Source organism: Perna viridis, chromosome 11, assembly GCF_037379345.1.
Source record: "Perna viridis isolate PV_CMFRI_1.1 ecotype Kerala chromosome 11, ASM3737934v1, whole genome shotgun sequence".
NCBI lineage: Eukaryota > Metazoa > Mollusca > Bivalvia > Mytilida > Mytilidae > Perna > Perna viridis.
In genome coordinates this window covers 37,863,690-37,889,545 of record NC_142455.1, presented here as the reverse complement: position 1 = coordinate 37,889,545, position 25,856 = coordinate 37,863,690, and the positions used below count along the sequence as shown (strand labels likewise).

The window sequence follows — 25,856 nt, the reverse complement described above, 5'->3', positions numbered from 1 at the left end:
GACTTGTTGCCATCATTTTGGATATTGGTTTCCATAGACTCTTTGAACCAGTTTGTGTGAAAAGTCAGGATGAAGAAAAACGATCATTTCTTTCACTACCGTTTGTCAACAAAGGTATAGATGCAATTATTTTGGCTAACATCCTCAATCACAAAAAAAACGTTACCAACAAAATTCCTCCATATTTCAAAGACAAATCCATACCAATTATTTCATATTCCTTTACTTTACCCATTGCATCCAAAATTTTCAATTATAAAAGGCTATTGCAGAACCTCGAGATTGAGGACTTCAAGGCTAAACCACCTGACTGTTCTTGCCAAAGCTCTCCATTCAAATATGGTCCTTCTGGGCACGTCGTTACGAGAGATTTAACTATTATCGAAAACGAATCTCTACGTAATACCCTTTCTAAAGGTCCAAAGTACCGTGAACCACGCTCCATAAATTGGAATTATAACTTTAAAGTTCTTATGGATGCCGTCGAGGACTATGCAAGAAAATGGATAAAACGAGAACAAGAAGACATTGATTCTCTGTCAGAGTGGTAAAAGGCCGTGAGGACTTAAATTTTGGAAACGAATGAAAGTTTTAAGTAGGTCAATGAGTGCCATTGGCGACATCAGTTTTCAAAGACTCCGATATAGGAAAAACATTGTCTACTATAAATGACAAATATGTTGTCGTACCAGCAGGCAAAGCCCAAAACAATATTGTTTTTGTCTGCAAAACGTTTTATATCCAATGTTTATTATCAGAGGTTGACGTAGAAAATAATAGCAGTGATAAGACCTATACTGCTACCACTCTCTCCAAAGAAGAGATTTTGGAAAACCATAAATCTGCGCTATCTTCTTTTGGTCTCTCTACCACGGACGATGATTGTGATTTACCGCCTATGTACTGGATTCCTAAACTTCACAAGAATCCATACAAACAACGGTTCATAGCTGGATCTGCAAAATGTACCACCAAACCTCTTTCAAAAATGTTAACTTCTATACTCACAACTGTCAAAGATGGTCTGCATTCCTACCACAACACTTGTTACTCCCGTAATGGTATTAATTCAATGTGGATCCTGAAAAATTCGAAAGAATTTTTGGAGACAATCAGTTCAAGACTATTATCTGAATATAATAGCATTAAAACCTATGATTTTTCAACACTGTATACTTCTATTCCTCATACTCAGTTAAAACCCCGACTTAAAAACATTATACATCGTTGTTTTTCCAAAAAAGATGGTACACCTAGATACAAATATATAGTTCTTGGTAGAAGTTCCTCATACTTTGTAAGAAATAAGTCCAAATCATCTTCCAAATATACAGAGGAAGATGTTTACAAAATGCTGGAATTTTTAATCGACAACATATTTGTCCAGTGTGGTGGACCTGTTTTTCAACAAACCGTCGGCATTCCAATGGGAACAAATTGTATGAATATGTAGGTACATTAGAATGTAAAGTCATAGTTTTCTTTTCCTCGTTTGTCTACCCCGGACTTGACTTTTTATGTGCAACTCGGCGGGTGTTTCTAGAAAAGCAAAGGACGCTTACCCTATCGGTGCCCCTCGTCCATGCTCCCAGTTTTTAGTGGAGTCCGAGTGGCTCATTTACTTTTGTTACTTTGTATGTATGATTTTAGTGACTTTATGTTCTTTGTTGTGTATGTCTGTTTTCCATGTCTGGTATTTGTCCCTGGATTACATTCGTTTGATTACCGCTATAACCTTGTTCCCTTGCTTACTCTTAAAGAAAACATATTTCGTCTCATAACATAACATTTTGTAGATTAAACCTGGTCTAGAACTGCTAGTAGTCCTTTGTTTATACATTTATGTAACGTATAATCAGTTTCTTCTATTTCTGTTCTAACAAAGTACACCTTTAACTGTATTTATGTTGTGTTTTATTCTGTAACTTGTTTTTCCATAGTAGCCAGATTTAAATTGGAGAAGATTATGGTTACTGTAAATTACCTTAACCCGGTCGGATTTATTGCGCCTGTCACAAGTCAGGAATTTCAGGCATCTCTATAAATTGTCTCTATTCACTTTCAGTTTACTTCAATGTTGCTGGAGTATATAAGGGCAGTTATTTCGTTATATCTGCGTATAATGTATGTTTTTGGGGACCAAGTTATAGCCTGTTCTGTGATATGAATAGTTTTTTCTGCGTTCATTGAAGAACAAAAGGGGCCCTTAGCGGACATTTTTCATACAGGTGAATGTTCATCATTTCCATTCTCGTTATATCAACATGTTGTTTGTAATCAAAACTTTCTGGAGTTTTATCCCTTGAAATATCATCAGCTTCTCGACAATTTGGCACTAGTTCAACTCGTGGATGAGGAAAAGTCTGTAAACAAAGTATTTTTGTTTATTGTTTATACATTCAATATTTTAGATAATATGGATGAGAGAAACGTCCAATATGTCGACATTTGTTGTATAATGGGTTGCTGCAATTTGCAATGCAGCTTTTTCAAATCAGCAATTATTCTGTAGATTCCAACATTAAAAAACGCCACTGCAAATTCTAAATTATATGTTTCCGTGAGTCTTTTCTCCTTTATGTCTAGTTTTTATTCTGGATTATATCTAATTGGATTATCGTTTGAACCATGGTTTTGGGCGACAAAAATTTTAGCGAAAATCAAAACGAAATGAATGTTATTCAGGGAATGAGACCAAAAAGTGAAAACAGTGAAAACAGACACACACAAAAAAGAACATACATTAACCGAAATAATGCGTACGAGGTAACAAAAGTGTATGCGGAACTCGGACTCCACAAAAAAAGTGGAAGCATATGACCCAGGTGCACCGGTAGGGTAAGCGTCCTCTGCTTTTGTAGACAAATGTCTATTACATTTGCTATACTATTACAGAACTTAATCAGAATACCGTCGGATGAGAGCGTAAAAATTACACAGAGACACGTTTCATTTTTTTGGCACGCTTTTATTTATTACCATGATCAAATGTTTGCGTTTTCATATATATCGCTTATCATATTCTACGTTTTATTGTGTTTGTTTTCTTATCTTATTCTAATACACTCCCTATGTAAGCGTTTATGGTTGTATTACCAACTTGGTTTTGTATACTTATGGCAAGCAAAACATCAATATCCGGTTTGTACCTTCATTTTCAGGAGCTGAAAAACAGCATAATGGCAGCTCCATTTGCGTATACTTGTATATGTGCGATTGAGAATCAAACCAGTCTCGGAAAATATTCGCTAGTTTCAATGATTAAATTGATCATAGCTTTTCCAAGATAGTGTTAGTCATAATAATTTGCGATATGGCGCCCAGATGTTTATGAAAATAAATTAATCAATATTACCCATAATTCCCGGGTAATACAAATTGCGAAACGAAAATGAAACAAAACAAAACGAAAATAAGTGATAAAAGAAAGAATCAAATTCGTTAAAAAATGAAATCATAATAAAACAAAATTCAAACGGTACCAAGCGAAACAGAATGAAGCGAAATTAAATTGAATAAACGAGTTTTTTTCAGACTTTTGTAAATTATAAGAAACCACTGCCGGAAATTCGAACCAAAGACATTTCAGACCATGACAACCAATAATTCCTTATGAATGCCGGACATTTCGGTCAATTGACATATCAGACCATGGCAATTAGTATAATGCTTCAGGACATATATCATTACAAAATTTACCGTGTTTGAAGGTTACAGGTATAATATATCAAATCAGAGCTGACAATAATTATCAAAATTGTTTTTAATTACTGTTTCATCGGGACCGTTAAAAGGTTTCACCTTCATCATATTATGTTTATTATGAAAATCTTCGACCATTCACACATCATTTATTTTAAATCATGATGTGTTGTTAAATTGTACCTCTCGGTAACTCGTCTCGGGAGCTTCATTTTTGTTTTTTTGGATTATTTTCCAAATTATTATCACTTGCAATATGACGGTAGCCACCGATGGTGTAGAACAAACTTATTTGAATTGCTGCAAATCGGACGCTTTTTTACTTTCGCCGATAATTTTGGAATCATGCACTATCTACGACGCCCAATTATGGTTCATTAATGAATATATGGACTTGATATCGGATACTAGATAACACCCACTTTCAATATGAAAAAATCCACTGGTATGCTTACACTTGCGAAGCACTTGAGCCGACTCCCGATTTTATTGCAGGAGTTCATTTGTTACTTCCTTATTTTGTGTAAGGCAGTTCTGTTATACAGTAAGGTAAATCCTGAAGCCTTTGTCTCATTTTTTTAGATAAAGCTGTTTTGAAGCAGTCTTTACAGCAATTTCAAGTGTTTCATTATAAAAAAGAAACATAGGTGAAAAAGGGGTAAAAATAATAGCACCATTTTCATTTCATATTCTTACATTTTTCGTTCCAAAAGTTCGTACAAAAATGAATGATTTGAAAATCAGGAACCTGATATTTCAGAGAGAATCTAATACGGTAGGGGACTGAAACCTTCCGGATACCATTCTTCATTTATATTACACCGGTTTACCATTAATTCGAGTATGTATATATGCTTAACTGCATTTAAACAGTATATCCACCAAATTTCATCTTTTAATTATAATTTTTAGACAATTTGACCCGATCAACTTAGTGTGCGAGATAGTGCGCCTAAATGTAAGTGTATAGTGCACACTTAAGAAGAAGTAGACTTTTTTTAAGTTGTCTATGTCTTGTGCTTGTTGGAAAGCGTCATTCGTATGGAATTTACTACTATCACTCTTATTAAAATTGGGCAAAGGGTATGGATTCTGAAGCCGATCTAATAATTGGTCTGCTACCCCAAATTGGGGATAATTCTGCCTTGTGTTCAGCTCTGTACAGCATGTGAGGCTGAAATTAAAGAAAATCATGGATGCTTCCCAAAACCTAAGAAAAACTTGAAGTCGGGTATAAGAAGATTTGTTTTGACTTTCTTAATTTTCTGGACAGCAATACTTATTTGCACAGAAAGAGTTGAGTTATCCATCTTATTTGTTATAAGCAAAACAAGTGGCAATTTGTACTTAATTTTAACACATTTGTTTGCTAAGATCTTATAAATTATTATAGGCAAATAAGTCTTCCAAATATACATCGACATTTTAATGGGAACAAATTGCGTTCCTTCACCTGCTGACCTATTTCTTCACTCTTATGAGGCTGACTTTATAGCTAATCTAATCCGAAAGAAGGAATATCGTATAGCTAGATCCTTTAATCTCAGTTTCCGCTATATAGATGACGTATTATCTTTAAACAATCCTAATTTTGGGGATTTGATACATCGCATCTACCCCAAAGAATTTGAGATGAAGGATAATACAGTTACTATGAAGTCAGCCTCATATCTTGACCTACACGTAGAAATCGATGGTAAAGGAAAACTATTGACTATACGACAAACGTGATGATTTTGCAAGTCACAATTGTCAAGTTTACTTTCATCTGTGGCAACATCCCCTTAGAACCTGCGTATGGAGTGTTCATATCACAACTCATTCGTTATACCAGACCTTGCCAAGACTACGCAGACTTTTTTGTATCGCACTAGAATTCTAACAAATAGGCTTCTGGAACATGGTTATGTTGCTACAAGATTGAAGTCATCACTACAAATGTTTATGCTCTTCAATATGAACTCGTGGATCATTACGGTGTATCCATCTGCGCCATGGAAACTGATTTGTTCAACGTGTCATAGCTTTCCTTTCCTCTTAAGTCTACCCCGGATTTGACTTTTTTATGACCAGCTCGCGGGTGTCTTTAGAAAAGCACAGGACACTTACCCTACCGATGCACCTGGTCCATGCTCTCAGTTTTTACTTTCTATGTCTGATTTTAGTTACTATATGTTCTTTGTTGTGTATGTCTGAAAAAACGCAATATGTCCATGTGAAATAAAAGAAATCATTGAGAGATGAAAAAGACTGCCAGTTTAAATTCATTTTCAATATGTTCAAATTCTTAAATAAAGCTTCGTCAATGACGATTTGATTTCGTCTGCCGAGTTCAGTAGAAAGTAGTGGTAAAAATAAGAAATTTCAACAAAAAAAAAAAAAAAAAAAACAAAAACAAAAAAACAGAACAAAACAAACAAAAGATCAAAACAAACAAAACAAAGAAAACACATACAGTTCTAAAACGTTTATGTAGGGTTATCATTGGAATTCAAAACTATTTTTTTCGGTAATACTTGATGATGGAGAAATATAACAATCATTTAAATACTCTGATGATATAAATAATTACATAGTCTACAGTAACTTTGTTGTGTCACTCAGAGTATTTTATTTAAACATTATTTGGTTTGTTTGGTAAAGGAAATCAACAGATTTAAAAGACAATTAACATCTGATAAAGCGAAAATTGATCAAACGATATACCAAAATAACTTAGCCTTTATTATGTGGAAAACGATATAATCTCTGAATGTTCCTGTCACAGAGTGTATCCGTTGTTTTATTATAAAATACCCCTATAACGTTACTTCAAATAGCATCTGTAGACCTGAACACTGAAATTTTATCTGATTGTTCCACCCTTTATTATTTGAAATATGATAGTTCGTCTTTGTTGTTGTCACTGTGTGTTTCTTTCATCCGTTTGTCCAACGTCTGATTATATCATGTCTCTTTAACTTTATTATGATATGTTAAATATCTGATTTAGAATAGTACCTCACTGACTTCATATTGAGTTAAACATAAATGTATCTAATGAACTTTTATTGCTATTTTTTTTTCTATATAGATGAATTTGAAACAAACACTTACTCTTGTATGCATCTCTGTAGAGTCAATGCAAATATTGATTTAACAGCAAGTAAAACAGATGTTACATAATGACGTATATTTTTGGCTTGGTGCTAATTTTGGCGTGTTTTGGCGGTTCTGTCTCTGAGCTGAAGCATTTTCGCACCACTAAGCATCCGCCATATTAAGTATCCACAAAATTTATATTATATTTTTTTTCGGCTTAATATCATTAAATATTACATCCGCCAAATATTTTTGTCAGAAATAAAAGGGAAATGACAATTCAACAAGTAACCCAAGCTTCCAAATTTCAATTGTCGCTCACATAAACGTTAGTAAACATTATAGCACGCAGAATTAACCAAAACCCCGTTATCTATGTGACAATACTGTTATCTATGGGTTCACGATCCTTTACCTATGGGTTAACAGACCGTAACTCACAATATCACATGTGATCGATAATTAAACTCCGCTATCTATGGGTAAGCAACCGGTAACCCATAGATAACGTTAGGGAACCCATAGATAACGGGAAACTAATTATCATTACCGTTTATTATTGATGATTAATTCTAGTCAATGCATTAAAAACACCGTTATGTTTCCATTCATTAATGAAATCTTTCGTTATCTATGGGTTAGCATGGGCTAACTATAAAATACCACAGCCAATTCTTAGATAACGCAATTAATTAATTGATAACAGTTCGACCAATCAAATGACGTGTTACGTACATTTTGGTAAGACTAGAAGTGCTATTAGTTTTATGTTCGCTGTACGTGTCCGTTGGCGAGGGTGAATATAATTTGTTAACACAAATAACGATCTTTATATATAACTACTTTTTGAATGATTAAACCATTAAATTTACTGTTGGGAAAGAAGTTCAAAGTATAGCCAGCTTAAATGTATAAAGAACGACCTCGTGCTTTCCATGGCAAGAAGCTTAGAGCCAGCACCTTTCTCCATGTCTCTATTGTTAATATTTTCTAACTAAATTTATTTTTTAGAGAAAAAAATGTCATGTTCCCCAGCCAATTACTAAATTGCCTTAATTTCCATTGCCCCTCGGCTAGCTCCATTATGTAAAATGTTCATCATTACAGATGCGATGCATTCATTTTGATCAAGCCAGTAGTTTACAAGTTGTTCAGAAGGGTTGTTCGACTTTTTTAACAATTATTGTTCTTTAGTATAAATTTAGAGGGTGTACCCCCCCCCACTCGAGTCTAGCGTACGGCATAAATTGTGGAATAATCTGGCGTACAATTCACAACTCTACATCTGAGAAAGGTTTTTGCATTTGGTACTCACATGCAAAAGTATAGTAATATGTGAACGCTAGTAAACTGGCAGAATACTGAAAAGTTGGTTGTACCCTTATTTGGGTAATTATAAGAGTAATAAATGGACTTGTTGGTTGCCCCCAAAATTCATTTAGACATGATAATTACTGAGACAAACCGGCTCATATATGTTACATTTAACCTAATGTAGTTTGCTATTAATCAACTGTGTGGAAAAGACAGAGAAAACATATGAACATGAATCATGATGTCACGTTCTTTACTTGAAAGTAAGGCTGTCTATATAATTTCGTACTGGTCCCTATAATAATATGAGGACTGGCAGATATATCTAAGAAAGTAAACAAATTATTTCAAATATTATAAACAAAATATGGCTTCTTGTCCACTTCCTATTTATGACCTAATATTTTATAATTTCACAATTTTAGTGTAATGTTTTATTACCTTTGCGATTGCTGGTACTCAAGATAATGCAGTTTTGTTTTAAAATAAAACTAACTTTTAATAGCAGTGATAAGACTTATACTGTTACCACACTCTCCAAAACCACAGAAGAGATTGTGGAAAACCATAAATTTGTGCTGTCTTCTTTTGGTCTCTCTACCAAGGACGATGATTGTGATTTACCGTCTATGTACTGGATTCATAAACTCCACAAGAATCCACACAAACAACGTTACATAGCTGGATCTGCATAATGTACCCTCAAACCTCTTTCAAAACATTTAACTTCTATACTCACAACTGTCAAAGAGGGTCTGCAGTCCTACCACAACTCTTGTTACTCCCGATCTTGTGGTGACAATCAGTTAAAATATAATTAAAACCTATGATTTTTCAACACAGTATACTTCTATCCCACATACTCATTTAAAATTCCGATTTCAAAACATTATACATCGATGTTTTTTTTCCAAAAAAGATTGTACGCCTATATACAAATATATAGTTCTTGGTAGAGGTTCTTCACACTTTATAATAAATAATTTTAAATCCTCTTCCAAATATACAGAGGAAAATATTTACAAAATGCTGGAATTTTTAATCGACAACATATTTGTCCAGTATGGTGGACGTGTTTTTCAACAAACGATCGGCATTCCAATGGCAACTATTTGTGCTCCTTGATAAGCTGACATATTCCTTCATGCTTATGAGGCTGACATTATAGCTGATTTGATCCTAAAGAAATAAAATCGTTAGGCTAGATCCTTCAATCTCAGTTTCCGCTATATAGATGACGTATTATCTTTAAACAATCCTAATTACATCGCAACTAAACCCAAAGAACTTAAGATAAAGGATAATACAGACACTGTGAAGTCGGCTTCAAATCTTGACCTACACTTAGAATTCGATGGTAAAGGAAAACTATTGACCAAACTTTACGAAAAACGTGATGACTTTTCATTCAGAATTGTGAACTTTCTTTTCATCCGTAGCAACATGCCTTCAGTGCTTGCGTATGGAGGGTTCATATCACAACTCATCCATTTTGCCAGAGCTTGCGGAATCTACGCAGACTTTTTGTATCGCGCTAGACCTCTAACAGATAGGCTTCTGGAACAGGATTATATTGCTACAAGATTAAAATCATCACTACAGAAGTGTTATAGTCGTCATCATGAACTCGTGGATCGTTATGGTGTATCCATCTGCGCCATAAAAACTGATTTATGTAACGGATCATTGTTTTCCTTCCCTCGTTTGTCTACCCCGGACTTGACTTTTTATGAGCAACTCGGCGGCTGTTTCTAGAAAGCAGGGGACGCTTACGCTTACCAGTGCACCTGGTCCATGCTCCCAGTTTTTAGTGGAATCCGAGTTGCTCATTTGCGTTTGTTACTTTGTATGTATGATTACAGTTACTTTATGTTCTTTGTTGTGTGTCTGTTTTCCATGTCTGGTCTTTGCCCCTGAATTGCATTCTGTTGATTACCGCTACAACCTTGGTTCCCTTAATCATTTTTTCAAATGTATTTGTACAGTGGATTTGCTTCATATGTACATTTCTTTGCCTACTAATCCTTGTTGGTGGCCAACACCCACCAATGCTCCAACAGTTAGTTCGATTATAAAGAATCACTAGTTCAGCACCTCCTTAGCCCAATATATGACTACCCTTGTCTTTACATGTTTGTTTTTTTTCTGTGAACAGTATTTGACTGACCTATGTTATTTCTAAATCCACTTTTGCCCTCCTATTAACTATTACCGACAAATGTACATGAAAACAAAATTTATTTTCCATCAGTAAAATACACGTTCAAACTCTTTTAAAACTGTAATATTTGATACATATACATCTTGTACATTTTATATGATTATTCATGAACTTAATGACATAGTTCCATTACACATATCTTCGTCATGTGGATTGTCATTCAGTACATACACTGGAACATACATGTATTTCCAAAATTCATGATGACCCTTACATACTACAGATATATACAATATGTTCAATATTTATGGGTATGATTACTTGCATCACACCATACAGTTATAAAATGTATAGACTGCGCCTTGTTTTTGCCTTTTCCTGTTTTTGTTTTTTTTTTTACAAATGATTATCAATTTTCATCAAAAGTACAGGATAAATATCAAGCTATGACATAAGAACTTGTTTTTTTTTTGGAAAACCTGTATTGTCATGAAAAATAATGCTTCACAAAGGGGTGTATTTGCTGAACTCAAAATAAAAGTGAAAGAAGAAGAAGTATATTTTTAGTTCGACCTGTTCTGGGTTCTGTTTTTATAGAATGGACCTAGAAACTATTGCTGACATATCCTTAATGGAAAAACATGGTCAAAAGTTAGGTTGAAACTTCTTGTATATTTTTGTTAAACAATCATGCACATTTGAGGTTTACTATAGAAGCCTATGGGGCACATAATACAAGAGTGAAACCTGATAAGTACAATTTCATTGGAAACTGAGCTTCAATTATCTTAAAATCTCTCTCTCAAAAAAAAAAAAAAAAAAAAAAAAAAAAAAAAAAAAAAAAAATATCATATTTGTTACTAAATGGAACAACTTTAAAGATGACCAATGAATTGCAATTATATGTATTAAAAGTTTTCTCAAAACAACTAAAGAAGAAATAAATTAAGTGACTCAAATTGCTGAATTATAAATTGTTTAGATTTTGTAAACTTTTCAATACTTGGAATAGAGACTTGAACATGGTAGAATTGCACTTGCTACACATAACATATAAAAACTGAGATATTTTGTTTTTGCATTGTCACTTTCAATCTACATTAACTGCACAAGAACTGCTGTACTACAGTCATTTGATTGATCAAAAGTAATAACTGACCAATAAAGCATTTTTCTTGTCATAAACGACCATTTCTTTTGGCACTTCCACTCAAAATCTAATGCGGCTTATACAAAAATGGTAGTATGACGTATAAAATGTGAATTTTTGTTAATACTCTCTGAAGTTTGTAGAAACTTTGATGTTTTCTGTGTATGTTATTTACAGGTATTGCAAACTATCTACCTGTGTCTGTGAGATAATATTTCTTCTTTTGTAACTAGCGAGTACATTTATACATGCCCCGTCATTCAGCACCACAACTGGAAACACATTGGAAATATGGGTAATGTAACGTCGATAGCTTTTAAGTGTCAATAACTCCCAAAAGGTCCTTATTCCAAACACAAATTTGTCCTTAGTCTGTGGATCTACAGTTCCCGCCCACAAACGTTTCATGGAGGCCCAAACATTCACATTTATGTCCGGCGATGAAAGAGGGCACTTCATTACATTGTCAACCATTTCCTTCTCTTCCATCTAAGAAATAGTTGACTTGTTCATTGTTGTATACAACAAAAGCTAGGCAAAACTTATAAACTGCTCAATATCATTGTATAAAGCTGATAATAGATTATGTCATGCTAAATAATTAGGATAATGAGAGAATCCTCCTTTTTCGTATAGTCCTTTTGATTAACAATATAAATAATAATACCATTATACATTGTATGCAAATCATAATGTGGGAATTTGAAAGAGAGCAAACGAACTACAATAAACACTAAAAAATGGTGGATACATCACAAAGCGGAGACTCCATCTAAAACACATGAACTGGAAATTCATCAAAATATATATATATATTGTGATCAGAATGATGATATGACACCAATTTATTGTAAAAGTCTATTATTATAATGATCAATCAAGTAACTTGAAGTACAACAATTACAACATACTTACATGATATAATCTATAACCATCAGGGAATTTGTTTCCTACAGATGGTAGAAAATTCATGTCCAATATCTTGGTTAGCTTACAGAGTCCATGATTCATCTGCATACACAGCAGTCGGTTCTGCCTCTGTAGGATATTCCACCCAAAAGTGTGTACTTAAAAATGCACATAAGTATTTGGAATTGTAAGAAAAAGTAACTACATGTAGCATTCTCAATGTGAAATGAAATTTTCTGTACAAGGGAATTAAATATTAACCACAATGTACCATTCTTCCCTAATAATCAAAATGCAGTTGTACAAGCACACATACAGGTATATTTATATCACCGTAATAATCAAACTGCAGATGTACAAACACACATAACGGTATATTTATATCAAACTGCGGTTGTACAAGCACACAAGTGTTTAAAGCAAAAAATGTCATGTAAACTACTTTATTTTCAAATTTGGCCCCTTATTCTAATGTACACCAATGTATATTTATTATTTATTTTACATACAATATTTATGTAATGCTGTCATAACTAGTGGTGTAAGGAAGCTAACAAAACAACAACATTCCATCAGTTTGTTTACTTGTCATTATGTACATGCACCAATTCATATTAATTCGCATATACTATACGTGTATCTTTTATCTAAATTGGAACAACTAGTCTAAATGAAAAAAAAAAAAAAAACTTGGGACTTGTTCTATTGTACATGTACATGTAACTGACATGCATGAATCACCTCTTTTCTGATTTTTATTAAGACTAAAACTTGTACCTATTATAAATGTAAATACATGTAGCATTGAAGTATACTGACCAAGTTAACGCCTGATCTTGCTTAAGGAACATGTAGATACACTGACACCGACCATGAATTTTATCTTGTCTCTAAGGACTCTGGCAGTCATTTCACTATTTTTAGCCATCCAAATGTTGATTATATCTCTAAAGAATTCGGACTTCCCATCTTTCCTTTTTTTTCTTGCTGACCAATAACTAAACCTGTCTGTTGATACATATAAAAAGTTGAAATAGAAAAGGATTTTTTTTTTAAATTATTCATAGCATACAATGCATGTAATTGGTGTGAATTTTAAAGTGTAATTGTTTGTAAGAATCGGGCAAGGTGGAAAAAAGTATAGACATACATGTCAAAACTCCACCAATCTGACAATTAAATACACTCAAATATGCTTTCTCTATTTAAAAAGACCATTATGTGATCTCTGCATCATTGGATTTGCTCAGAAATTTTTCAATAGAATCTAAGAAAAAAATAGGTTTTTGACAGAATTAAAATGTATTTACTCTTGCAATACTCATTTTCAGAGCATTTCAATAAACTTTAAACTCAATGATGCAGCATGATATGAAAAATCTTGTCTGTTTTTCTTGATTCTGATGGTGCAAATATTCAAATTACACTATCAAATGATAGGATTTTTCATAACATGTTTCACTTACTGCCTGATTCTTACAGGGACTGACAGTTTAAAAGTCATAGCTTGCTATAAATGTAAATAAGAAACAAGTTTCAGCAGTTTTTTTCACAAAAAAAAATCTTAAGTATAAAATGGTCTTTAGATATGGAGTCACAATACTTTTATCAACAATGACGTCATAACTTTAAATCATTGAAAATGATTGCAGTCAAGTAAACCAGGGTTTGATGACAACATCTAATCAACAAAATAAAATGTGAATTACCCTAACTGAAAACTAGGTTGTCATTAGAATACACCTTATGCATGTAGGGAAATACATGTACATAACATTTTCTTTTTCCACTTTGACCACAATCTTATTATCAAACCAAGCAAAATCGACAGTAGCTTTCTTTTTGTTCGGCTAGTGCATAGTGTTGAGTATTTTTATTTAGTGCAGTTTTCTGGCTTGTTCAAAGAAAATGAGAGAATGTGTACTGATGATATCTACTTTGTTCCACTACAATCATTGATCCCACTGTGAACACATAATCATATTATATTAGCCACAGTGTTTTAAAGTTAATTACAAAAAAAATGATGTGTCATTAAATTATATTTGAATGGTTGTTTACAAATGTATTCTTATATATGTATACAGACACAAATTAGAGGTAATTGAAGGAGGAACCAGTGTTTTGAGCAGGGGTTTCACATTAGAGGTAATTCAAGGAGAAACCTGTGTTTAGAGCAAGAGGTGCACATTAGAGGTAATTGAAGGAGAAACCAGTGTTTGGAGCAGGAGGTGCACATTAGAGGTAATTGAAGGAGAAACCAGTGTTTGGAACACGAGGTAAACATTAGAGGTAATTGAAGGAGAAACCACTGTTTGGTGCAGGAGGTGCACATTAGAGATAATTGAATGAGAAAATCAGTGTTTGGATCAGGAGGTGCACATTAAAGGTAATTGTAGAAGAAACCAGTCTTTGGAGCAAGAGGTGCATATTAGAGGTAATTGAAGGAGAAACCAGTGTTTGGAGCAGGAGGTGCATATTAGAGGTAATTGAAGGAGAAACCAGTGTTTGGAGCAGGAGGTGCACATTTAATCAAAACACATCTTCAATAATCATATATATATAGCATTTAGCATGTATCAGCAGAGAATTTGACACTGACCTCCAAACGAATTCATGTCATAATGAACGTACATGTATGAAATGAATGATTTTATAATAAAGAAAATTGTAATAAGAAGAAAGGAAAAAAAATCCGCAAGCCATCCTGGCGCAAATTGTAAATAATACTTTAAGACACTCCCAGAGAGGGAAGCGTGCTTTACAAGCGGGATATAGTAACACTATACCGTGACTGAGGGAACCTAGATTCCATCTTCAATTAAAACTGAGTATATATACCTATAGAAAGATGTGAATTTGATCGTGAGCTTAAAAGTTCAAGTAATGTCAAATGATTATATGTTTGTCATTCTTTAATGGCTAAAATTTATTTTCACTTGCATCAAAGACTAAGTGGTGGATCCAGGGTGTGCAGAGTGTTTGCAACCCCATTTTAATGGAAAATTATTTTCATTTGAAAAATTGACAAGAAATGGCAAAAAAATGCCTTATCACCCCACATTTTCTGATGACTCCTGGCTGGCATCGCTCCGTATGAAAAGCGGACCATTATAGCAAGCCAAAGTGAACAAAAATGAGTATTTGCAAATATTTAAAAATGATTTTTTAATATTACAAATTCATTTTCGTATATTACAAATTCATTTTCGAATATTACAAATTCATTTTCGAATATTACAAATTAAATTTCTAATATCCCAAAACACTTTTTGATATTAAAAATTCCCTTTTTAATATAAAAAAATCAATTGAATTTCTAATATTTAAAAACGATTTTTTAATACTAGAAATTGATTTTCTAATATTAGAAAATGGGTTTGTTGTATTCAATTACGATTAAAAAATTATATACATAAAAAAATGATTGAATTTCTAATATAAAAACGTAATCCAATGCACCAACGCCACAGCGGCAATTAAAAGAACGCAACCCACGGTCAAAGACCAGATATGGAAAGCAGATATACACAAGAAAGAAACCAAAGCAACTAAAATCATACATACAAAGTAACAGAAGCAAATGAGCAGCTCGGACTCCACTAAAAACTGGGAGCATGGACAAGGTGCACCGGTAGGGTAAGCGTCCCCTGCTTTTGTAGAAATAACCCTGTTCCAGAAGCCTATTTGTTAGAGTTCTAACACAATACAAACAATCTGCGTAGTTTCAGAAAGCTCTGGCATAACGGATGAGTTGTGATATGAACACTAAATACGCAAGCGCCGTAGGGATGTTGCCACAGATGAATGGAAAATAGACAATTCTGAATGAAAAGTCATTACGTTTGTCGTAAAGTTTGGTCAATAGTTTTCCTTTACCATCGATTTCTAAGTGTAGGTCAAGATATGAGTCTGACTTCACAGCGTCTGTAGTATCCTTTATCTCAAAGTCTTTTGGGTAGATGCGATGTATCAAATCCCCGAAATTAGGATTGTTTATAGATAATACGTCATAAACGGGAACTGAGATTGAAGGATCTAGAACTTTATGGTGCTTCGTTTATTGTACATTTATTTAGGCTTTAAGTTATATTTAGGCCGTTTAAGTGCGTTTTTAGGATAATGTTTTTTTGTGGTTTTGAGATATTAAATGAACACGTGTTAAATCACATGATACAGAAATGGTAGATTTCATTTTGATTTGACAAGAACCATCCATGAACTCCCCTGCAAGAACTCACGAAACTGTAAACAAAAGATGTATATGCTTAGCAAGTAAGTTTCCAGATTCATAATCTACGAATGTACTATTTTTTTTATTTGTTGAATGGTCCTTGGATGTGTTTTCGACGGGTAAGTGCAATCAGACACGTAAATAAGATGCGCCATGTGATGTGAAACCCCGTATTACCGAAAACCTGTCTATTTCCCGAAAACCAAGTGTATATATTTGACAACCTCAATAACATACGTTTTTGTGGTATTGTTGATTCCTACGTTATTTAAATATACATGTAAATAAGTTTTTGGATACAAAATTGTTGTTTATGTATATTACAACACTTTCCAAGTATCCAGGAAAGTATACATGTAATAATCAACATCATGACACATATTTTAAATCTCTACAAAGTTTTTTTTTTTTCTCCAGTGGCTACGATATGATTCAACAGCTCATAAATCCATAGAAATATCTATTTCGTAAACATTGTTTATCATGATTGTTTGGATTCTTGTTGGGACCTTAGTCTTTGTATCCTCATACCCTGCAACATACTTATTGGGCTTGTTCCAAGTCAGGAACCTGTAGTCCAGTGGTTGTTTTTTATGTTCATTGTTATTTCTCTTTTTTTATAGATAGGATCGATTTTCTTCTTTTTTAAATAGTTTCACTTTATTTATTTCGGGGCATTTAAAACTTGTTTAATGGCATGAGTTTTACCTAACATTGTATCATTGACGACCGTGTGGTGATTTGTTGCATGTCTTCTGGAGGAGGACTGTCTCATTGGCAATCATACCACATCTCCTGTTTTTATATTTCTTTTAAGTATATTCAAGGATTCGAGATTCTAGTGACAATCAAAAGAATGTAATCCAAGGACAAATATCAGACATGGAAAACAGACAAACATAACAAAGAATATAAATAACCAAAATAATACATACAAAGTTACAAAAGTAAATGAGCAACTCACTCCTTAAAAAAACTGGAAGCATGGACCAGGTGCACCGGTCATCATCCTCTGATTTTGTAGAAGACCTGCCGAGTTTCTCATAAAAAATCAACTCCGGGATAGACAAAATAGGCTGTTACTGTTCACAGAATTACCAAATTTGCCAAGTAAGTACTCATCTGCTACATTAAGTTGTGAGTTTATCATTAGTATACTGACATGTTATCATTGACTATAATTTGGTGGAATATTTATTATAAAAGAATTGTGTATAAAGGGATGAAATATTGATCTGATCTATTATTACGTCTCATTAAAGGTGATAATACTGATAAACTAAGCAAAATTATTTTTCTGTATATAGAAAAGTTTCCATGATTAATATCACGAAATTCTTCTCTTTTACAGATTTGAGGTCAATATGAAATATAAAGAATACATAATTTTTTATCAGTTATATAAAGCATTATTAGAAATAAAGGTGTTACTCAGTGCAATCGGGAGTAATTGGACGTAAAACATAATGATCTCCTTAGTAGTTAAATGGATTCTTTATTAGAGGTCTCAGATATTAAGGAAAATCTAAAGTTGAGATGAGACCCTCACATGAGGGTGTAGGGGTCTGGTTGTACATAATACATGATGATAATAAATAATACAGGCACACAGCAGCTCATTTAATACTGACTGGTTACATCATAATACCTTCATTTCAAAAATAAGATGCACATAATCATAATAAATTTGCAGAAAGTCTAGGTAATACCCATCTTGTTCAAAATGGCTTCTGTACTGCTTGACGTGTAAAAGTGCAGTGACAATAAATTGGAGGGAAAAGTACAGGTGATAAAGGAATTTCAATATACGGCAATTCAGGTAAATCAACCTGGTAAAGGTGGCCACTAGTTTCTTTTGGTATATTGCTAACATAGATTTGTGTCTACTTTTTATTATATTTGTTTTTAGTAAGTTTGTTTCACCCAAAATCATACTTTGTCTTCACTTTACCTTACTTTCTAACAATATCCTTTAATGTCTTCACATCAAAGGATCTCAGACTGCATATTGTAATTTTCAGTATAAAGAATTGCTGAAGTCAAACTGTAACCTAGGAAGGATGAGGAATTTTACAAGTACAAGTAAAGGGAAAGGCAGAGACAAATCACGGAAGTTATTTGCATAATGTGGCATTAGAGGGCAGCGGTACATGTTATTACTGTAAGTGGTATGGAACATTGAAAGACTGGTAAAATTATTCAGAATCACTTAACAATAGAAACGTTGTTTCAAGGTCAAATAACTTCCATAAAACTAATCAAATTTTTGATGTTTGAAAGATGTTTCATTAGCTATGAACTGTAATGTGAATAACAGTTGATGATAACATCATAAACACGCTATATGGAATAAATGTAAATATATCTCAGTTGAAGAAAATACATAAAGTTATATTGGATAAGATGTCAACAGTTATAAATACTTGACTGTCAAAAGCAATGATAGAAAAGGCTTGTTCTTACAGTTTGATGAATAATTCTTTTTTGTCAACTTTGACCAAAGTTTTCTTGGAACCATGATTTGGTTATAATATCTTTCTATCTTTACACCATGAGTTTTTTGGTTCTGTTAAGTAAATATCAGAACAACAGAAAATAATTATTTGATATAAGAAAATTTGATCTGAAGTCACAAGTATATGTCAAGGGAGGTAATACTGATAACATTAATGATATCATATTTCATTTGTATCTTTTATACTGGAGTATGTATTCTAAGTAGTATTTCATTTCTTTTTCAGACTTTATAATACATATTATGTGTAATAAAAACTTAGATTAGAACTGTGGTTCGTACAAGTTATGAATCCTGGGAGTAAACCTTAGTTTTTAGCACAAACTGTGGTTTAAAAGTCAAGGTATGTATTTGGAGGATAGGCTTTAGTTTTTAGTGATTGTAGTAAGAATTAGTTCCAAGGTTAAATGTTAAATTAAAACATGTAGTTAGTTAATTTAATGACATCATGATTTTCAAACAGATTTGAAATTACAACAATAAAGACTTTGGATGTAAACAACGTGTTAAGTAAGCTGTAAGGAATGCTTGTAAATACCTGTATACAAAATGTTGAAGACAAAATATCATAAAGCAGTGATATCATATAAATAACAAGACAGTTAAACCTTTGATGAATAGATTTGCTTTACATAAGGGTTATAAAAAGGTCTAAAATACTGTCACAAGAGATTACAGTTCATTAAGTAGTGATTTTCTCCATTGTTATTTTTGCAGTAGTTTGTCAACTTTATCGGAAGTGTTTTGTAATCATGTAAACAATTGACCTTCTATGAGAACAGCATTCTGTTCATACTGTTAGCATGTTATTAAAACCACGGCATTTGTAAATTATTGTAAATATGTTTGTGCCAAATAATATAATTGTTATTATGGATTCTGTTTATCTCCCATTCTAAGCCTACACTGTGAGTTTTCCGCTACCAATTAAAAAAAGGTCACCATTTGTTAAATACAGACTTGATCCTTGAGAATTTGTACGGCGACTGACCACGAGGGTCATCTGTTGCTTTAACCCAATAACCCTAGGATCATGTACCAATTTACCAATCAGATGAATGCATGTACATGATCACGCATGTATCTTGCATGCACATCAGAGATAAATCGATCTTACCCTCATGACCCATAGAAATCCAATACAATCATTTATAGATTGACCAATCTATTATGACATGTAATTTTACGGACAAAAAAATATTTTATTTTCCTATAAATGTTCTTTCCGTGAGAGACCATATTTATATTGCTGGTTGTTCCAAATTTAAACATGAATATCATACATGTAGTCAATTCGTACATACATGTAGTCAGTTCATACATATATATACATATAAAAGTTATCTAAGACATTGTTAGAAGAGATTTGTTCTAACATTTAACGAAAGAAAATCTGTACAAGATGTCCTTTATTTTGTACCAGACGGGTATTGATTTCTCGTAATTTTGACATTGTCATCTGAGTTAATTGACTAAAGTGAATTCAATATTTTTGTAGGACAGACATTAAATTATGTATATGTTAAAAGTACCACTCGTGTTAAGCCTGAATCAGGACTTCCTGAACAATATGTGTGTGACAACGGAGGTAATATCGATAACTTTACAGATATCATTTAGGTACAGAAATCTGAAACATTTCTCTTTCAGGCTCTTAAAACCTGCAGAGTGAAAAGTACTTAGAACTGATATAGAAGGTGAAGATTAGGTATACTTTTAGAGAATTAAGCACAACTATTGACATAATACAAGTCATTGTTATTATTTACAATGAGTTTGTATTATCAATCAGAAAATGTGACTATGAATAGACAAAACAAGGAAATACATCAAAAGGAACTAAAATGATTACTAAGGAAAATGTCACAGTGCTCGTGTGATGACATTAATATCCTTTATAGTAGTACCAATGCTAATTTTATTTAATAACATTATTCTAGAGAATGATATACGAAATGATGATTTTCTGAACAGTTTGGTTCCATGACAGTACTTGATTCAAAAGTCACACCAAATACTTGCAGAATGGATTACTGGTTTGGATTTATACATGTACACTATTTCCTATTGGTATATAGCTAACATATATTTATGTCTATTTTTTTATTATATTTGTTTTTTTTTTAAAGTTTGTCTTACCCAAAATCATACTTTGGCTTCACTTTATCTTACTTTCTAACAATATCCTTTAATTGTTTCAGATCAAAGGATCTCAGACTGTATATTGTACAATTTTCAGTAAAAAAGAATTGCTGAAATCAAACTGTAACCAAGGAAGGATGAGGAATTTTACAAGTACAAGTAAAGGGAAAGGCAGAGACAAATCACGGAAGTTATTTGCATAAAGTGGCATTAAAGGGCAGCGGTACATGTTATTACTGTAAATGGTATGGAACATTGAAAGACTGGTAAAATTATTCAGAATCACCTAACAATAGAAAAGTTGTTTCAAGGTCAAATAACTTCCATAAAAGCAATGATAGAAAAGGCTTGTTCTTACAGTTTGATGAATAATTCTTTTTTATCAACTTTGACCAAAAATTTCTTGGAACCATGATTTGGTTATAATATCTTTCTGTCTTTAAACCATAGACTTTTTGGATTTGTTACGTAAATGTCAGAACAACAGAAAATAATTATTTGATACAAGAAAATTTGATCTGAAGTCACAAGTATATGTCAAGGGAGGTAATACTGATAACATTAATGATATCATATTTCATTTGTATCTTTTATACTGGAGTATGTATTCTAAATAGTATTTCATTTCTTTTTCAGACTTTAAAATATATATTCTGTGTAATAAAAACTTAGATTAGAACTGTGGTTCGTACAAGTTATAAACCCTGGGAGTAAACCTTAGTTTTTAGCACAAACTGTGGTTTAAAAGTCAAGGTATGTATTTGGAGGATAGGCTTTAGTTTTTAGTGATTGTAGTAAGAATTAGTGCCAAGGTTAACTGTTAAATTAAAACACGTAGTTAGTTAATTTAATGACATCATGATTTTCAAACAGATTTGAAATTACAGCAATAAAGACTTTGGATGTAAACAACATGTTAAGTAAGCTGTAAGGAATGCTTGTAAATACCTGTTTACAAAATGTTGAAGAAAAAATATAATAAATCAGTGATATCATATAAATAACAAGACAGTTAAACCTTTGATGAATAGATTTGCTTTACATAAGGGTTATAAAAAGGTCTAAAATACTGTCACAAGAGATTACAGTTCATTAAGTAGTGATTTTCTCCATTGTTATTTTTGCAGTAGTTTGTCAACTTTATCGGAAGTGTTTTGTAATCATGTAAACAATTGACCTTCTATGAGAACAGCATTCTGTTCATACTGTTAGCATGTTATTAAAACCACGGCATTTGTAAATTATTGTAGATATGTTTGTGCCAATTAATATAATTGTTATTATGGATTCTGTTTATCTCCCATTCTAAGCCTACACTGTGAGTTTTCCGCTACCAATTAAAAAAAGGTCACCATTTGTTAAATACAGACTTGATCCTTGGGAATTTGTACGGCGACTGACCGCGAGGGTCATCTGTTGCTTTAACCCAATAACCCTAGGATCATGTACCAATTTTCCAATCAGATGAATGCATGTACATGATCACGCATGTATCTTGCATGCACATCAGAGATAAATCGATCTTACCCTCATGACCCATAGAAATCCAATACAATCATTTATAGATTGACCAATCTATTATGACATGTAATTTTACGGACAAAAAATCTTTTATTTTCCTATAAATGTTCTTTCTGTGAAAGACCATATTTACATTGCTGGTTGTTCCAATTTTAAACATGAACATCATACATGTAGTCAGTTCGTACATACATGTAGTCAGTTCATACATATATATACATATATAAGTTATCTAAGGCATTGTTAGAAGAGAGTTGTTCGAACATTTAATGAAAGAAAACCTGTCCAAGATGTCCTTTATTTTGTACCAGACGGGTATTTATTTCTCGTAATTTTGACATTGTCATCTGAGTTAATTGACTAAAGTGAATTCAATATTTTTGTAGGACAGACATTAAATTATGTATATGTTAAAAGTACCACTCGTGTTAAGCCTGAATCAGAACTTCCTGAACAAGATGTGTGACAACGGAGGTAATATCGATAACTTTACAGATATCATTTAGGTACAGAAATCTGAAACATTTCTCTTTCAGACTCTTAAAACCTGCAGTGTGGAAAGTACTTAGAACTGATATAGAAGGTGAAGATTAGGTATACTTTTAGAGAATTAAGCACAACTATTGACATGATACAAGTCATTGTTATTATTTACAATGAGTTTGTATTATCAATCAGAAAATGTGACTATGAATAGACAAAACAAGGAAATACATCAAAAGGAACTAAAATGATTACTAAGGAAAAGGTCACAGTGCTCGTGTGATGGACTTAATATCCTTTATAGTAGTACCAATGCTAATTTTATTTAATAACATTATTCTAGAGAATGATATACGAAATGATGATTTTCTGAACAGTTTGGTTCCATGACAGTACTTGATTCAAAAGTCACACCAAATGCATGTAGAATGGACTACTGGTTTGGATTTATACATGCACACTATTTCCTATTGGTATATAGCTAACAAATATTTGTGTCTATTATTTTTATTATATTTGTTTTTTTTTTAGGTTTGTCTCACCCAAAATCATACTTTGTCTTCACTTTACCTTACTTTCTAACAATAGCCTGTAATTTCTTCACATCAAAGGATCTCAGACTTTATATTGTACAATTTTCAGTAAAAAGAATTGCTGAAATCAAACTGTAACCAAGGAAGGATGAGTAATTTTACAAGTACAAGTAAAGGGAAAGGCAGAGACAAATCACGGAAGTTATTTGCATAATGTGGCATTAAAGGGCAGCGGTACATGTTATTACTGTAAATGGTATGGAACATTGAAAGACTGGTAAAATTATTCAGAATCACCTAACAATAGAAAAGTTGTTTCAAGATCAAATAACTTCCGTAAAACTAATCAAGTTTTCGATGTTTGAAAGATGTTTCATTAGCTATGAACTGTAATGTGAATGACAGTTGATGATAACATCATAAACACGCTATATGGAATAAATGTAAATATATCTCAGTTGAAGAAAATACATAAAGTTATATTGGATAAGATGTCAACAGTTATAAATACTTGACTGTCAAAAGCAATGATAGAAAAGGCTTGTTCTTACAGTTTGATGAATAATTCTTTTTTGTCAACTTTGACCAAAGTTTTCTTGGAACCATGATTTGGTTATAATATCTTTCTATCTTTACACCATGAGTTTTTTGGTTCTGTTAAGTAAATATCAGAACAACAGAAAATAATTATTTGATATAAGAAAATTTGATCTGAAGTCACAAGTATATGTCAAGGGAGGTAATACTGATAACATTAATGATATCATATTTCATTTGTATCTTTTATACTGGAGTATGTATTCTAAGTAGTATTTCATTTCTTTTTCAGACTTTATAATACATATTATGTGTAATAAAAACTTAGATTAGAACTGTGGTTCGTACAAGTTATGAATCCTGGGAGTAAACCTTAGTTTTTAGCACAAACTGTGGTTTAAAAGTCAAGGTATGTATTTGGAGGATAGGCTTTAGTTTTTAGTGATTGTAGTAAGAATTAGTTCCAAGGTTAAATGTTAAATTAAAACATGTAGTTAGTTAATTTAATGACATCATGATTTTCAAACAGATTTGAAATTACAACAATAAAGACTTTGGATGTAAACAACGTGTTAAGTAAGCTGTAAGGAATGCTTGTAAATACCTGTATACAAAATGTTGAAGACAAAATATCATAAAGCAGTGATATCATATAAATAACAAGACAGTTAAACCTTTGATGAATAGATTTGCTTTACATAAGGGTTATAAAAAGGTCTAAAATACTGTCACAAGAGATTACAGTTCATTAAGTAGTGATTTTCTCCATTGTTATTTTTGCAGTAGTTTGTCAACTTTATCGGAAGTGTTTTGTAATCATGTAAACAATTGACCTTCTATGAGAACAGCATTCTGTTCATACTGTTAGCATGTTATTAAAACCACGGCATTTGTAAATTATTGTAAATATGTTTGTGCCAAATAATATAATTGTTATTATGGATTCTGTTTATCTCCCATTCTAAGCCTACACTGTGAGTTTTCCGCTACCAATTAAAAAAAGGTCACCATTTGTTAAATACAGACTTGATCCTTGAGAATTTGTACGGCGACTGACCACGAGGGTCATCTGTTGCTTTAACCCAATAACCCTAGGATCATGTACCAATTTACCAATCAGATGAATGCATGTACATGATCACGCATGTATCTTGCATGCACATCAGAGATAAATCGATCTTACCCTCATGACCCATAGAAATCCAATACAATCATTTATAGATTGACCAATCTATTATGACATGTAATTTTACGGACAAAAAAATATTTTATTTTCCTATAAATGTTCTTTCCGTGAGAGACCATATTTATATTGCTGGTTGTTCCAAATTTAAACATGAATATCATACATGTAGTCAATTCGTACATACATGTAGTCAGTTCATACATATATATACATATAAAAGTTATCTAAGACATTGTTAGAAGAGATTTGTTCTAACATTTAACGAAAGAAAATCTGTACAAGATGTCCTTTATTTTGTACCAGACGGGTATTGATTTCTCGTAATTTTGACATTGTCATCTGAGTTAATTGACTAAAGTGAATTCAATATTTTTGTAGGACAGACATT

General features: G+C 32.5%; 2 long non-coding RNA genes across 4 annotated transcripts in view; one reads left to right on the top strand and one right to left on the bottom strand.

Moving 5' to 3' along the window:
- Positions 1-10,320: 10,320 nt before the first annotated feature.
- On the bottom strand, positions 10,321-12,672 carry LOC148603976 (uncharacterized). Its single transcript, XR_015916536.1, has 2 exons — positions 12,324-12,672; positions 10,321-11,897 (listed from the first exon to the last, which is right to left on the bottom strand). It is a non-coding gene; the product is annotated as an uncharacterized LOC148603976 (long non-coding RNA).
- Positions 12,673-16,431: 3,759 nt separating this feature from the next.
- Positions 16,432-25,856, top strand: part of LOC148603973 (uncharacterized) — a 137,520-nt gene continuing 128,095 nt past the window's right edge. For 2 of the 3 annotated variants that reach the window (XR_015916934.1, XR_015916935.1), the window contains exons 1-8: positions 16,432-16,592; positions 18,573-18,712; positions 19,293-19,409; positions 20,717-20,774; positions 21,268-21,453; positions 21,845-21,961; positions 23,116-24,001; positions 24,575-24,691. This is a non-coding gene — a long non-coding RNA (uncharacterized LOC148603973). The remainder of the gene's footprint in view (positions 16,593-18,572; positions 18,713-19,292; positions 19,410-20,716; positions 20,775-21,267; positions 21,454-21,844; positions 21,962-23,115; positions 24,002-24,574; positions 24,692-25,856) is intronic. The other variant, XR_015916933.1, reaches the window with a different exon arrangement.